At 42.5% G+C, this 16,193-nt stretch overlaps 1 protein-coding gene and 1 long non-coding RNA gene across 2 annotated transcripts in view; both read left to right on the top strand.

The window, feature by feature from the left end:
• Window positions 1–16,193, top strand: part of lrp1bb (low density lipoprotein receptor-related protein 1Bb) — a 293,597-nt gene that overhangs the window by 32,628 nt on the left and 244,776 nt on the right. The gene's annotated exons all lie outside the window — the stretch shown is intronic.
• LOC147251826 (uncharacterized) lies at window positions 1,241–15,523 on the top strand. Its single transcript, XR_015118696.1, has 4 exons — window positions 1,241–1,290; window positions 14,267–14,403; window positions 14,512–14,555; window positions 14,793–15,523. It is a non-coding gene; the product is annotated as an uncharacterized LOC147251826 (long non-coding RNA).

The raw sequence follows: 16,193 nt of genomic DNA on the forward strand, positions 1-16,193 counted from the left end.
GACGTGTGCTGATCGTTGTCGTCAGTCACTTCAACAACGCAGACGTAACTGCAGGAAGACGTTGCCAAGTACAAGCAATTATCATACGTATAATTGGTCTGATTGATCTTAACTGTAATTAAAGAGGCACTGAAACCTGAGAAGAAATTAAGTGAAAAGTAACCACGTTTAATGGAGCGTGTAACCATATGGCAGAGGCTGCAGCACCTGACAGAAACCAACACTGAGTCGAACGCCACTCCATAAAATACAGATTTGACAAGGAATTAGGAAGCCGGCCCGCTTTGTCTTGAAAATGTTCTTTGGTTATGTGAGTGTAAATAAAGCTACGATGCAAAAAAAAAACAACAAAAAAAACCTAACAGTGTCAGCTCCTCCGTGAGGCTTTCTTTTGTGAGAATCATCTCTTGAACTGATTCATCTGAGGGGAAAGAGGTGTGAAAGAACTGAATTGTATTTATATGATGCTTTTAAAGTTTTGGATGAGATTAAAACGGTGCACACAGTGATATATTTCCCCTTTTCTCTGCAGTTAAACCATCTCTCCCATCTTGTGCTTTAGAATACTGAGGAGCTTCTCGGCAGCAGTCACAGGATCAGTATGTGTCCTGCTCCAGGGCTCCACAAAGGTGCAGTCGTTTATGAGATGGATGGTACCTGCCACAGTATATCTGGATGTTATCTGGCACAAACAGAACATAATCTTAATGATAGAAATGCTTTGGATCTCCTTCACGCGAGGGCATAGTGTGTGTGAAGAATTTTATTGAGGGATATTGCAATTTTATTTCTGAAGGATAAAAAGCAGTAGGTTTTGAACAAAGAAATGTAAAACACAGTTAAATAATACAACTAGAAAGCACTGAGGTAGCGCTTGCCTCTGCCAAGGAGAACTTGCAGCCCCTGGCACTTTTGTCAGACTGTTGGCTGTTGCATAGAGCAAGAGGGAGGTGGGGTTTGCAAGAAGAAGCAGACAAATGCTGCACTGTGGTGCAAATATCACTTCCTGCTTCCACAAGGTGGTGCTAGAGAACACGCACTCTGTATTAATGTAGCTGTACATTAATGGGGTTGAAACCAGTCTCGTTTCGTGGAAACTTAAAATGATGTTTACTGACTGTAACCACTAGGGGGCGTTGCGACCGGCTTTCAGGCCGGGACTCTCACACATGAAGTCTGAAAACAGTTTTGTGTTCTATGGTCAAATATCAGAAATGGCCTCCACGCAGAAGAACTAAAGGTGGATCTGGTCGACCCATGGTAGAGGACTACATCTAACTGCAAAAACAGGTAACCTCCTGTTGCCACCGGGCGGCGCTATGACTAATCTTCCCTGAAATGCTATGAGTTTGTCCTTGCCCATTCCTTTTACCATGTTCGGTGAAACTCTCTCTCATAGTTTCGGCATAATCCTGCTGACAACAACCAGTGAAAACATCACGTCTTTGACAGTGATGAAAATAGAACCCTAACAGGCAATTCAAGTTTTGTTGTTATATTTAAACCTAATATAACATCAATAATCAGTTCTATATTTTCACAATTGACCCGAAACAGGAAGCCATTACTGGATGAGATGCCATCTGTCTTCTTTGTGCATGTGAGGCGTCTCGAGACGTGGAGGATTGACTGCTACACGCAGTAAGAACAGGGACTAGATTGCTTTGTGTTTGGAATGTAAATGAGTTCGTGTTGTGATGCATGAAGGAATACGTGAGGAGCTGAATGGCTGCGTGTTCAGTTACATTTTCATATTTACTGTATGTTGCTTCATCTTTTCCTGCTCATTTGGAGGGTTGAGGAGAATCAAGAGGAAGTTCAAAGTTTTACTTCGACTCAGAGCAGCCTTTTTTTTTTTTCTGCAGTCAGTAGGTTACTTTTTAATTGTTTTCCAAAGGGAGTGAAAAGTCAGCCTCACGCTTGGTGGTGGACGTGTGTCAAAGTTCTACAAATCTGAGCGCTCTTTCTGTGAATGAGAATTTAGTTTTGTCATTCATCGTCAACAATGTGTTCTGACTTGATATCATGTTGCAGTGTTTTTATTGCAAGTTTGATTGCAGTAATCTGTATTTGAATTATTTTTCCCAGCTTAAAGGGTCTGAGAGGGATGTATTTTTGTCAGAATATGCTGATGCAGGTAACTTTCCTCTTATTTGGCTGGAGGCATGTTGGTGTGTCTGTTGTCTTTGAAGAAGCGTCGGCCAGTTGGCCCGCTGAGCTACTCTTTGACTGTGTGTTTCTCTCAATTTACAGCAACAGTAGCCACACGCTCGTTATCCCTGCAACAAACATGTATTTCTTCCTCATTACTTTACCTTGGAACTGCAAAATAAATGAGTAGACAGAAAATATTTTAAACTGACAGTATTAGAACTAAAAGGCCCTCGTTTATCCATTTCTATTCCTCCGTCGGCTTTGGCTTTACAGTGTCACAACACTCAATTACCAGTTTATATTTAAAGTTGACGTTTCAGCCGTCACCTCATGTTTGAATGCCTGCGCTAATCAGTTTAATTCTTGTCTGCATATACCGTAAATTCCGGACGATAGTGCGCACCGTTATGTAAGCTGCAGATGCTTATTTTAGGGAAAAATCAACTTTGTACACTTGTAAGCCGCACCGGTAAATAAGCCGCGGTGCACGGTGGAAACACCTCGGCCGCCCGTTCTCGCGTTTTGACCCAGTCTTCCAGAGCGTTTTCAAGTCCGGGCCATCTGCTATTATGACCTCTGAAAGCTTTTGTCGTCTTTTTGCATTGGGTCAGTTTGTCATGTTGCCGCCTCCAGCGTCTCACCATCGATTCGTTTATGCCAAACTTATGTGCCGCAGCTCTATTTCCATCTTTAACCGCCAGATTGATTGCCTTTAACTTGAAAGCTGCATCATAAGCATTCCTTCTTCTGCTCTCCATCTTGAGGGTGACTACAAATGACTGAAAATATCGTGTGATGCTCTTTTTACACTGCACCGCGGCATGGACTGGGCGCTCCAAGTACAGTACTTAGAGAAATTACCATAACATTTGGCTAGGAATTTCCCTAAGTACGGTACTTGGAGCTACCATCAGGAACAATAGGGAATTACTGCCCGCTGCCGCTGCCCGCCACACCCCAGGGTGAAGGTAAAATCCTCGTATAAGACGCACCGGAGTGTAAGCCGCGGGACATGAAGCGTCGAAAAAAAGTCGCGGCTTATAGTCCAGAATTTACGGTAGTTCATAATAAGACGTCTTTAATGGAAAGTTGTTCCCAAGTTATAGTTAGACTTGGTCTTTACTTAATTCTATGTTCTCTTGTTCTTTGCAATGACGAAGTGAAACATGTATTTTGCCCTGCGAGTCCTCTCAAATAGACCGTTAGCTCACAAAGGTGCTAATTCCTTCCTGTATTATTACTTCATTATGTCTTAGCTCAAAGCTAATGCCAACTGCTACCAACAGCAGATCTGTCTGTTTAGAACTCTAGTAAACTCTAGTGTAGGACGTCCTCTGTATCTCTGGTAATCCACCTTGACATGAGCTAAAAAACAACTATAATAACAACAACTCTTGGGGTTTGGTGCTACCATGAACAAGCACGTAGCATGACCAGCAAGCACATTCAGTTGAACCAAGGTTGCCTAAGCGTCACTGAAATAAGGTGTGCGGTTCACACAAAGATTTTTTCTGTTTTGTTCTCCAGCATATAATACCCCAGTGCTTGTCACACTCTCGAATTTCAAAGACGTGTATGTGTAGCTAAAAGAGACCACAGAGGTCTATGGCGATGCTAACATCCAGGTTAGCCCTAGTCTAGATCATGTCGCGCAAGAAGATGGGACTACCTTGTGTCACGTTAGGCTAGCGGCCAAAATGTGGTAGAAAATGCTGCACCTCCAAAGTAGGCTGAAAAGCTAATTTTGGGAGGACTTAGGCTGTTAGGCAGGCAGTGCTGGAAAGTAACAACCACATCTTTTCGGCTCTAACATTAAGCCAACACCCGTGGGACTCCGCCATCTATTTCACACAAACTAGTCAGCGACTTATTGCGGAGATGCTGCTTGTCTCTACCCCACCATCTGCTCAGTGGTGGTGTGTACTCCACCACCTGTGCTGAAGGTATTGTAAACTTTAGATTCGCTCCACTGAACAAACTCCTGATTGATGAACCTTCACTCTGCAGCAGAACTTGGAGAGCTGCTGTCAGAAGGCTGCGGCTTTTTTCCACTGCTATCAAACTTCAAATTTGCTAAGTGGCACCAGACTGTGAAATGTGATCCAGTGTTTATTCCAGGAGAGTTTAGAAAGTTATTTTAAAAGCTGAACAACCACAAAGTGATTTCCTTTGAGATCCTCTGATCATTAAGCAGTGCATGGCTCCCTGTATTTGATTCAAACAGCCTAGAAAACACTGTTTCTACCAGACTGAGCTGGACTCACTGAATTGAGATGCTCTATGAGCAATTTGCTCTTTTCTCTTACGGGGATGAAACTTGATTATCTTCTTTAGAACCTGAATTTCTTTATTCTTTCAAGGGAAACAGTCACGCACAAATCCATGCTCATTTTATGTGTGCACACATTTAAAATCCTTATATACATATTTGTACGTGCTAAAATCTGTCCCCTTGAATTTTTGCGAATTTGCAAAACAGTTCCTTTCATAAAAGAGAACCATATTTCAGTGCATTTGTTAAATATACAGACACAGAAAAGTGTTAGCCGTCAAAATTAGAGAATTTTGATCAGTGTTCTAAACATAGCATGGGCTGCACACAGAGCCCTAGACACTATTTACTGGAGGTAACGAACCCTCTGAGACCTGCGTCATACCTTTGCATTTTTCCTTATAAAGGGGGTGTTTTTATGGCATCATCCTGTTTTATACCACCCATGAATCAGTAAAACCTGTATATGTCACTCCAGTGAAGACGTCCGTACACTACAGTAGAGGATGGGAGCCCATCAATAAAAGAGGGCACCTCTGCAATCCATGATATTAAAACAAAAAAAGAAGAAGAAAAAAAAGAAACTGTAACTGTTGACAAAAGAGCCCTTGATTTAAAACACCGAACCTGCAACAGCCTCCACCATCGGTGTACGAGTGTAAAAGGTGACTGAGGCGACACTATAAAGCGCTTTAGATAAAAATGCTATTTAAATGCAGCCCATTTACCATTCCAGTGTATTTCTCTGGACTGTACTGGAAGTGATTTGAAGCTTCTTTTGTTTTTATTTATTTATCTAGTGTGTGTTTATTTTTATTCTTCCTGGCAATGAATAAACCTTAAATATGAGTTCCTATCCACAATCACACAGCGGGGCACCAAGAGGGAGTGTTATTATCCCACTCTCTGCTTCCTGCAGTCGCCTTCTAGCCTTGTTTAGTTTAAGCATACCAAAGTCATGTCTCAGACAGATGGTAATGACGCTCCAAAAGCAAAATAAAATCTGGGAATTAATCCAGTAATGTAGGACTGGAAGGGTTAAAACTTAGAAACAACACCCTCCAGGATTCAAAAGTTGAGATGTTGTTACACTGACAAAACGATACGAGCATTATGTCATGTTGCTAATGCCGATATGTTATTTTCAAAGATTTTAATAAAATAAAGGGGTGAGGAGAAGTTTTCAGATGGCTTAAGCTCCACAATACAGTCACTGGCTAGCTAAATAGAGTTAGCTAAGCTACCAGAACCTTGGCATCATCTCGGGCCCACATTAAACATGAAGTCACCCACCTCGTTCCCCACTCAGTTCTGTGCTCATTGCCGGTCAAAACCGAATGAAATATATCTAAAAACCGAATATCCCTGTTGGCTGGTAAATAGCGAGCCAGATCATGTTAGCGCATCAAGCTGATGTAATGTCAGCGGAACACAATGACGACATAAAATGTTCAGTTGTGCTTTCCTTCCAGCTCTGTGCTGATTTCCTGTCAAAAGTTAGTAAAGCAAATGAAGAAGAGACTCTTTAGTTGGATGACGCTGCCTTACGTTAGCCTTTCCTGTAATATATCAGGATAGGATCTGAAGTTCTGGCCGTATGATTCGCGGTGTTTTTATGTTTAAAGAAAAAAAAATTACAAGCTCCCTGTCTCCCAAATGTTTTGTCCCTGCTCGGTAATACAGTATGTGGTCATACAGTCAGCGGATTTTAATTTTGGAGAGCCTTCCATCTGTTGTTACCCTCTCTCTGGTTTCTTTCTGTGTATCTGTGCTCCTGTGGAAATGATTAAAAAAAAAAAATCACAGTGCAATTATAAGTGCATACCCACAGGTTGGACAGTCACTGGGGTTCCACGGCAAGGACGAGGAGGAGCAATATTTTGAAAAGGAAAATGATTGGCAGATCTCGTGACATTTAAACTGTAGATGTTAAGCAAAAGAGAGGGATTTGGATCACGAGAGATGTCCGCTAACGTCCCTCTCTGCTGCGTCCCTCCAGGCTTAAATGGACAAGCTCTCGTCATTGCTGACTGTAGTGGGCAATTACACTATCGCTGCTCGGCGTCGGCGATATTTTACCGTTATCTTTTAATTGGAGAAACGGGGTGAGTCATTTTACACCGAGGATAAAGGAAATGTGTGTTACCTGCCTTCAGCTTGTAGAGCAGGAGAGAATGTGAATCTCTGCTTGCCTTTGTGATGGGATTTCAGCCCTAGGCCACGATTTTAATAGTCAAGGATAGCACTCCCATTGAGGTTACTTTCATTTTACAGGCATGATGCTTCTTTTCTGCTGACCTTGCATAATGGGGTTGTAACATTTTTCATCTTTGTCGTTAATGTTCATATATTCAAAAACTTGCCACCATATTTTTAGATTTCCAGATTCCAATCACAAAACAGTTTTTTTCTGTTTCACTTTTTTTTTTTAAACACGACCAAAAAAAAACTAAAAACTGAATAAAACATAAGTAAGAAAACACTATAAAAAAAAAAAGGTCTGCACATACTGTACATGTATGTGGAGACTTTGAAAGCAGCGGAAAAACCTTTCTAGTTCTTCCTCCTGTACTTTCCTGATAAACTACAATAAAAGCTCAGTTAATCACTACCAGTAGCCGTGATGCCCATCTTAGATGAATCAAACCAAAAAAGAACATACTCAAATCAGCCAAAAGCAAACTAAGCCGATACAAGTCGATCACAGATGGATTGTGGAAGTTAAACAGTCAGGCCTGCAACAACGCAAATCCATCTCATATCCACTCAAAATATTATTTCTAATGAGTATTTTAAATGTGCTTATTGTTCTTGAATTTAAAAGTGGAGGATAAGGATGAATTTAATGTCATCAACAAAAGAATCAGGATGTTCTCTGTCCAGCTTCCAGAGCATCCCCTCGCAAATCCGGCTCAATTTGAACACACTGCCAAATGGCATGGTAAATTATGCATAACTTTTTAATTGGCTGTGGGATTTCTTTTGAGACTGCACGACGTGAAAGGTGAGGTCATGTCGTGTCTTAGCGAGGCAGCGCTGAACGGTTCTCAGAGGTCACGCCGCTGAACAGTAGTCAGCTACCTGCTGCGCAGCGTCGTCTCTCCACGCCTCTACCCCCGCTGCCCCCTCAATCTCCGCGGCCTCTTGATGGAAGCCAGTTTACCCTCAGGCCAACAGGCACGACATTGACCACATGCTCATGCAGCTATGATTCGCTCCCTGTATAAGTAGCCTTAATATAGTTGCCCTCCTTATTATGGAGGGGTTAGAGAAAGGACATCTGATACAAACACTTGACCTTAATCACTTTTACTACTACTTTAAAACTTATAGGCCATGCTACATTTGACTAAATGCTGCTATCTTCCAGAAATGAGCCAATTATGAAGTTATTGTAATCCCCCTTCATGATTGGATGCATTTCATGACACAGGAAGTTGCAGCTGCACAGAGGGAGATGATGTGAAAGGTGTCACACGCAAATGTGCACCACCGATCTGATCAGTCATGTGATAGAAGGACGAATCCCTGCTGAGTGTGTGTGACTGGCTGAACGTGACTCTACAAAATGGATTGCTGGCAATAAATCTAATAGTAATTTGTGTGTGTTTTTGTGAGTATTTACCTCACAGAAGCAGGTAGTGTAACTGCTGGGTCAAGGACTTGACGCTATAAGACTCCCAAAGTGGTGAAGGACCGACATCAGAAGAACACAGGTGGCACAAGCAAAAGAGAATGCAGATTAAATAGAGTCAAGTAACAAGACACAGGCGAGACATCACGAGTCTGCTTGCTTGGTTATTAAGAGAAAAAAAAAGCCAATTGCCTCAATAGATAAAGGTAAACCACCTATAGATGTTTAATTTACCAGGTTAACGACTTTTGGCTCAAACGTACCAGACACCTGCTCGCTGTTGAACGTGACATCAGCTGTAAATGGTTGACTTCATTTTAAGAACCCCACAGATTGATTACAGAGTTTTAGTGAACCCCCCCCCCCCCCCCCCATAAAAAAAATTGTGAATGTATATTAAAAGTATGAGCTTGAATTGGCAGATGCCTGATCTCACAGCTGTCCCACAGACGGACAATCCAGTGAAGGCTTCATTATTACAGCAGGTCCGGGTAGCCACGAGTGTCAACATGCTATTTGAAAGTGACTTTTTCTCTGTTTCTGGTGTCAGGTGTCATCGACAGATTCTGGCTGACACGGTTGTGATTTTGTTTTTTTTCTCGCCCTGCAACCACCTTGTTAACCGAGCAAAAATACCTGCACCTGTGTGCATCCATGGTGTGTGTTGGTCCCAGAAAGGGGGAATTTTGTCGGGCAATTTGTCAGCACATCCCTATCTTGGGGAGAGCAAAGGCTTTGAACCATTTACAAACAGGACTAAAGTCTAGGGCGCGGCTGTGCGATGTTCAGACGGTAAGCTGCAGATGCACCACACACTGCACTCCTCCTTGCTAAACACAAAGCAATACAAACATGAAAAAAGAAAAAAGAATTACAACTAAAACACAGAATATTGAAGAGCACATCGGCTTCACCTCAGAGAACTTGGGTGGATTCCCGCCGGTCTAGGCTGCTATCAGGTCTGCAGCACATATAGGCTGTTCTTTAACAATTAGCTTTAAAGATAGCAACCGCTTCCACATGTGCAGTATGGCGGACGTGATGCTGCTGGGAATGGATTTGATACGAAGACTCTTGTACCCAAATATGGCATTAAATGCACCAATTATATAGCTACATTTTATTCTTATTGTCATTATAAGACTGATAAGAGAATGCAGCGGCTGCAGTAAGCGGCCATATTTAAAGGGGTCATTGTGTGCATGTCTTTTTGGATGACTCTGCTAATGTGCGCTGTGCATGTGAAGACGGAGCTTTCTTTAGATAATGTTAATTAACCTTATCTTGCATATAGCGAAGTTGACAGGAAGTGTAACTGAAACGAACACATGACCTAGCACTGGGTACTCATGAATAAAACATTATGATAATTAGTTGCAAATCACCAGTTTTACTCACTCGTAGATTTCTGTGTCAGAGTAAATAGCCCAACACGAGTTGTTCTTGTACACTGGTAAACTAGCTCGTCTCTCACACGGATCTAGAATTAAAAAAACATGCGAGGTCTATCTCAGGACTGCGTGATGGAAACAGCCTTGCAACGGCGCTCGCCATCATGAAGCTGCTCTCAGACATCAAATAAGTCATGAAGGGTGGACAAGAAATATATCAAATCACCAACTCATTTCCTCCTCGAGATGGAACTATTGCAGCTATCGGTGTAGATCTCACGTGTGCAGACGGCGTGGACAAAAGCATCCGAGACAGAATAAAGAAGATAAGTACATTGCAGAGTCCAAGAAAAAAAAAAAAGTTGAAATCTTGTAGCATTGCCTCACTTTGCCAGCTTTCCTTTGCACTTCTCAGTGTGCCAGCATCTGTAGGTGGTGTTGGAATAGACTGAAGCAAACTCACGGGACCTCAGGCATCCATAGATTAACTCCTCCAGACTGCTGATGCATCGTTAAAGGCAATTAAGATGAAATGTTGTTGAAGTCATCATCTTGTTTTTGGACAGTTGCCTCACATATTTACATTTGCTCGCTCTAAATACTGCCTATGCAGCCATTGGTCAAACTCTTCTTCTTGGTTTAATGTTTGAGTTGTCATTTTTATTTTTAAATTGACTTGTCTTATGATGCAGTTTTTCTTGACGTTTTTTTTTTTTCCCCAACCTAGTCAATCAAACTTTATTTATGAAGCGCACATATGCACATATGTAACTCAAAGTGCTGTGCATGGACAAAAAAATAAAAAAAACCTTCCCCCAAACCCCACCCAACCTTTGCATAACATCCACAATTATAAGCATTCCCTCAAACCCACAACCACCCCACCGTTCACAAACACATGCACGCACGCACGCACACACACACACACACACACACACACACACTCTTTCACTCATACACAAACATGTACACACACACACACACACACACACACACTAAAATAGTGGACATTCAGCTGAGTGCAAGACACTTAGAACAGATGAACCAGCCAAAAAAGCAAGAAAGCACCATCAGAGGAGCCGTCTGCAGCGGGAGCAGAGAGTCACGGCTCCCCCGGAGGAAACACTGGACAGCCTCATGATAGAGGAATAAAAAAAGGTGAAAACTAAAATACAAATAAAAGCTAAGAACTAAAATAGAAAACGGTATAATTTAAAATTAAGATAGGAAACAGTGAAATTCATAAACAAATAGAAAATGAAGGTCTTAAATAAATGTCATGAGTAAAATGAATATGAATCCAAAGCTAAGCAAAAAGATGTGTCTTTAAAAGTGTAGCCCTGAGGTCCTCGGGCAGGCTGTTCCATAGACCAGGGCCGTGATACTGAAAAGACGCCTCACCATGACTGTGTGTGTCCTGACTTTAGGAATGACTTGAAGCTTGCTGCCAGAGGAGCGCAGGGTCGGCGAGGGTTCATCAGGTAAAAGCAGTTCGGAAAGATAAGGCCCAAGACCATTAAGACATTTAAAAACCAGTAAAAGAACTTTAAAATCGATCCTAAAACACACAGGGAGCCAATGTAATGTTTCTAAAACCAGTTTGATGTCGGCCCGCCCCCTGGTCTTAGTCAGGACGTGTGCTGCTGAATTTTTAATAATTGTAGCTGAAATATTCTTTTTAGGAAGACCAGCGAGCGTGCATCAGCATCTCCGTGCTGGCCCGGGAGAGAACGGGCCGGACTCCGGCTTTGTTCTTCACATGATAAAAACCTATTTTCTTCATGTTCTTGATGTGTGGAATAAAAGTCAGCTCAGAGTCAAAAATTACGCCCAGGTTTTTAACATGTTTTTTTGTGAAACACTTTGAGCGACAATTTGTGTACTAAAACATTAATTCTGATTATTCGAAGTAGTAGTGGTAAGAGAGAAAGCTACGTTGATAACTCTGCCTCAGTGCTGCATCAGATGTTCTATTAGTGAGCTGCTGTGGTGAGACAGCCTCTTTGTCATTCTTTCAAGTTTCATATTTCACATTTAGAAGACGTTTGATAGGAAAGACATTTTGCTGATCCTACAGGGAAATGAATATCTCGGTCATGCGTCCTTGGGCAGGTGGGTTGGCGTGTGTCACAAAATGTCATGAAAGCTGATAAGAGTCATGCTCGGTTTGTTTACGTGGCTAAATGCCCATCAGTGATGTGACTGTAATGGCACGACTGACATGTGAAGCTTGATGTAATTACATTAACATAATCAGAGGCTGATATTTCCATGGACCCCGTCTCACTCACACTGCTGCTCTAATCACATTAAGCTTGGTTTGAGCATGTGGAAGTTGCAAATGTCAACTTCTTTAAAAAAAAAAAAAAAAAGGATTTCGGTGCTCCCCCTCCCTTCTTATTTTTGCTTTTTATTTCCATATGGACTCTTTTTTTGTCATGCAGGTAAAAGATGGATGAGGTGAACAATGTGCATAATATTCAAAGGTTGGCTTGTGTTCCGAAGAAAATGAAAACTGAGTTGGTGGAAAACATGATGCTGGAGCCTCTGTCTGCATAGTCGGCTGATAAAAGCGCTGTCCATGGTGCTGAAGCCCCAGACCTCAGTGTTCCAGCTGTGGCCGCGGTCCCTGTTTTACCGTTCCTCCCTAATGCACCGGGCCAACGTGTCACCTCCGCCCACAAAACCGCATCATCCCACTCTATTTCGTGCTACCAGCGTTTGTATGTTGTTTGACTTCCAGCCTGATCTCGATTCACGCCAACAAGTGGCCTGCTCACCTCGCCAACTGCTGCTTGTGAAGGTGCTACTGTCGCACCTGCAAGTGTCAACAGTTTCTCTTCTTAAGTGACAGTGGCAGCAGACAAGAAAAGGGAGTGAGACGGCAGCTGTGTGTTAACGATAGCTGAACGTCTGCACTGTATTTTTGTGCATCATGTACAGCAACATGAGCAACCAGTGCTCAGGCATGACCCCAAGCTAAATGCCACAAATTATTTTTATTCTCTGTGAAAAGTGCAGTCTTTAAAGATAGCCGTAACAACAGTGTGGTGAAGGTCCAGTTCAGTTTAGCTCTTAAGATTAATAAAGAAAAAATGCTGTAATGTTCCAGCATGACGCTTAAAACACCAGGTTTGTGTCCATCAACACTGCTGCTGATGTCCCTACGTCCCACCAAAAAACAACCGGTTGTGCCGCGGCCTTCGTGTCCCTACTTCTTGTGAACGCCAGCAGGTTCTGGCATGAGGACAACAGCTACAAATGTGCCACCATGTCACTGGTGGCTCCTTGTGGCTCATGATTGCATGCTTGGAATCAGAATTATAGTGTATCAGTAGGAGGAGAGAATGGGAACAGCCTGATGTACCTCTTTTATAAGCCTTATGGAGAAAAGCCAATTTAATGCTGTGATAGTGGCCCTTTAAGTGCCCACCTTGTCTTGACCACTTTAATATCATGCAATAATGCTGTTTGTCAATCACTCAAAATATCAATATAGTCTCCTGAGCTCAGAGCCATCTGCCAAGTACTTGAATGTATTTGGATGGAGTTCAGCTTCTGCAAATACCTTTTACTCATGTAAAAGTACATAACTTTAGTGTGATGGTGACTACATCATATACTCTGATGTGTCAGTGGAGAACTGTATCGAGCACCTCGTATGGATTAGCTGAAAAATTGTTTTCGCTGCTTTCGCCTCAGATGAAAAAGATTAATAACGTAATGCAGCAGACATCAAGATTACACTGCAGCTGCTGTGGAAACAAATATGAGATTGTTAAGAAGCAAAGCTGGTGGCTGCTTGTTTGTATGTATGTGGAGCAGTGATTAGTGCTGATGCACAGAAGGAGACCAGGATGAAACATTAATGCCCAAAGCAGCCTCTGAGATCCAGCTAGCCTGCAGCCACACCCACCAGGCACCATTGTTCTCTTTTCAATGTACCCAGGGGACTTGCTAAGAGGTGTGACACCTTTATTCTTCTTAGATGCTGCTAAAATGTGACTATAACGGTTGGCGCTCAATAAAATGAAATATTCCAATCCAGTAATGGAGGGATACGCTTTTCAATGAGCCTCTCTGTCTGCACATTAATCACACCATATGCCAAAACCTAGACGGTGCATTAAGAAACTATGAGATAAGTACCCAATCCCTACCATTACAGTGCTGAGAGGATTTATACCAAAGCTAGTGAGATCATAAACGGAATATTTTGGCTGAATCTCTGGGTAACTGCAAAACATGGTGGGGGGGTGAAAACCCTCGGCCGTACTCATCAGGTTCGTCTTTGCAATCGACGTTTTTATTTTATTAATGTGAATATTTCTCAATAAAATGGAACGGAAAAACAAAAGCATGCATCATAACAATATAATAAAGCCTGCATTGTCTGAAGTCCAAAGCATGAGGGTAACTCTTGTTGTCATCTTCACAACAGAACCCCGTGGCAGGGATTGATTGCTGCTCGGCTGATTCCTTTGGACCCGCTGGGCTGTGCAAATGCCTCTTGACGTGGGGTGCATTTTTAATGTGTCAACTGAGACCTAAGGCAGAATTACCATGAACTAAATTAAAGACACATTACTTTAGTAGCAGAAAAAGAAAACGACAAGACAATTTTTAGGCTTATGGTTGCAGTGGATTCCTTAAAGAGGCCGTATTCTGCTTTTTATGCTTCCTTTAGAGTGCTATTACAAATGGCTGCATGCAAAAGAGTTTTTCCCTCCTCTCAAGCTCCTCAACAGCCTGAAATGCTCCGTTTGTGGTCCGGCATTTACTTCTATTACTCATCTATGTCCCTATGTTAAACAGCTCCGCCTCCAGCTACATCATTGTCATTGTTCTATGAAAATGGAAGCAACGCTCAGACACACCAATGCCCCGGATGTTGGCTGTGAGATGTTGTCATACTGCTTGTTGCCGCAACGAAATCCCACTCTTCCTGTGAGGTATTTTGTGCAACTTTTGTCCGCAAACCATGATGCCACAGATGGTTGTGGTAGTAGATGCTCAGTGTACAAAACCTCACATGATCCGTGTTTTCCGGTGTATTACAGAGATTCTTTCGGATCAGAGGCTCAAACTACTTTGAGTAGAGACGGTAAGTTTCAAAACTCTTCCCTTCATCTACTAAGCTAAGATCTATGGATTCAGTTTCTGTCTGATTGTGATGTAACAGAATTGTCCCTTTAGGACGATAGAGCTTTCAAAGTGTGTGTGTATGTGTGTGTGGATGCTGGCTGTCTGTCATAAGGTTTCCTATATTTGATGTTTGGTTGGTTGCATGTTGGACTTGCTGTTAGCATGTTGTACGGCTAACGTGTGCGACCATTCCTAGATGATGTGTTGCTGGCCTGCTGGGGAGATCGGAGCTCTACATGGTGCGGTGATGTGGTTTTGGTTCAGAAGGGATTATTTCGGTGCAGAAGTGACCAATCAGAGCAAACCAGACCTTCAAGAAGGGAGAGGAATTAAAAAAAAAAAAAAGAACATCAACCTGGACGGGCACATGATGGAAGCACGCCAGGAGTCTCCATCCAACAGTGTGGGATTACGGGAGTCTTTACCATCGTAGAGCCTCTATTGTTAATGAATCTGACGTCGCTCAGATAGAACTCCTGCTAAGCGATGAAGTAATGCATTCACGTTTTGAAGCCACACGTTTGTGAGGGAGCCAATGAGGCTCTCAACCCACTGCAAACGGGCCAGGAGATGCAGATGAATGAAAAGTGGCTGCGTCAGGTAGAATGTTGGAGAGGAGACCACTGATGAGGACGGCACAGGAATTCATTCAGACGACTTTTGTATCGAGCCAAACGGTGACCGAGTGAGTGCGATGAAGGAAATGTTGCAGGACGAGTGTTCACAGCCAGATGTGGAAGTGCTCTCGCGGATCTACACGAGTTTAAAAAGATTCTCTCACGCTTTTAATTAGCAGCGTGTTGGGAATTAATGGAAACTGCGTGTGTGGAGATCAAGTGCTGTGCTATTGTAAGTAGTGTTTATATGATTCCTTTGATGGACAACCAAATGAAAAGAACTGTTACCTTGAATAAAATTATAAATGTATCTGGGTCAAATACCCGGAATGTTTGTTGGAAACATTGAGGGTGATGTAAGAACAGAACTCAACAAAATAAGTCGAACGTACAATATTCCTGTCGGTGCTGTTGATGGATGTAAACAGCAGCGACTATTTTTAGGGTGGCATAGATGTCTGTTTGGCTCATGTGCTGTGTGACGGTGGTGAGGAGGGCTGCTGACATGGACAGGTCTCCATTTCCACTTATAACTACGTGACTACCGTGAAAGGAGGCAAGTGACAAGTGACAAAAGGGTCCAGAGAACTGACTTTAATGTGTTTACTTTGATTACAGCTGCTGATGTGGACGAGTTGACACACTCAGACGTGCATCCTGCCCACATCTGATGTGTTGATTCTCAAAATATTCTTCAGAAATATTTGCATATGTAAAAAAGAAAAAAAGAAGTTGTGTACAATTTTGCATGCACAGTCCTACGAATGAACAGCAACACGAGCGATCAGTGTGAGAACCCCTGCAGTGTCTGGCTAGGTTTGGCTGGAGCCTTAGACGGTGCTAAGAACAGCTACGAACAACCCCTCCCCTCACAGGAAATGATCCATAGTTAAACAAACTGGAGGCACACTAAATTTGTTTGTGATATTAGATGTATATTCTCACTTGATGCTTGGATGATTATGCAGCAAAAAAGGGCA

This window comes from Aulostomus chinensis, chromosome 12 (genome assembly GCF_037954235.1).
Source record: "Aulostomus chinensis isolate RoL2024-O1b breed Wild chromosome 12, RoL_Achi_v1.0, whole genome shotgun sequence".
Taxonomy (NCBI): domain Eukaryota; kingdom Metazoa; phylum Chordata; class Actinopteri; order Syngnathiformes; family Aulostomidae; genus Aulostomus; species Aulostomus chinensis.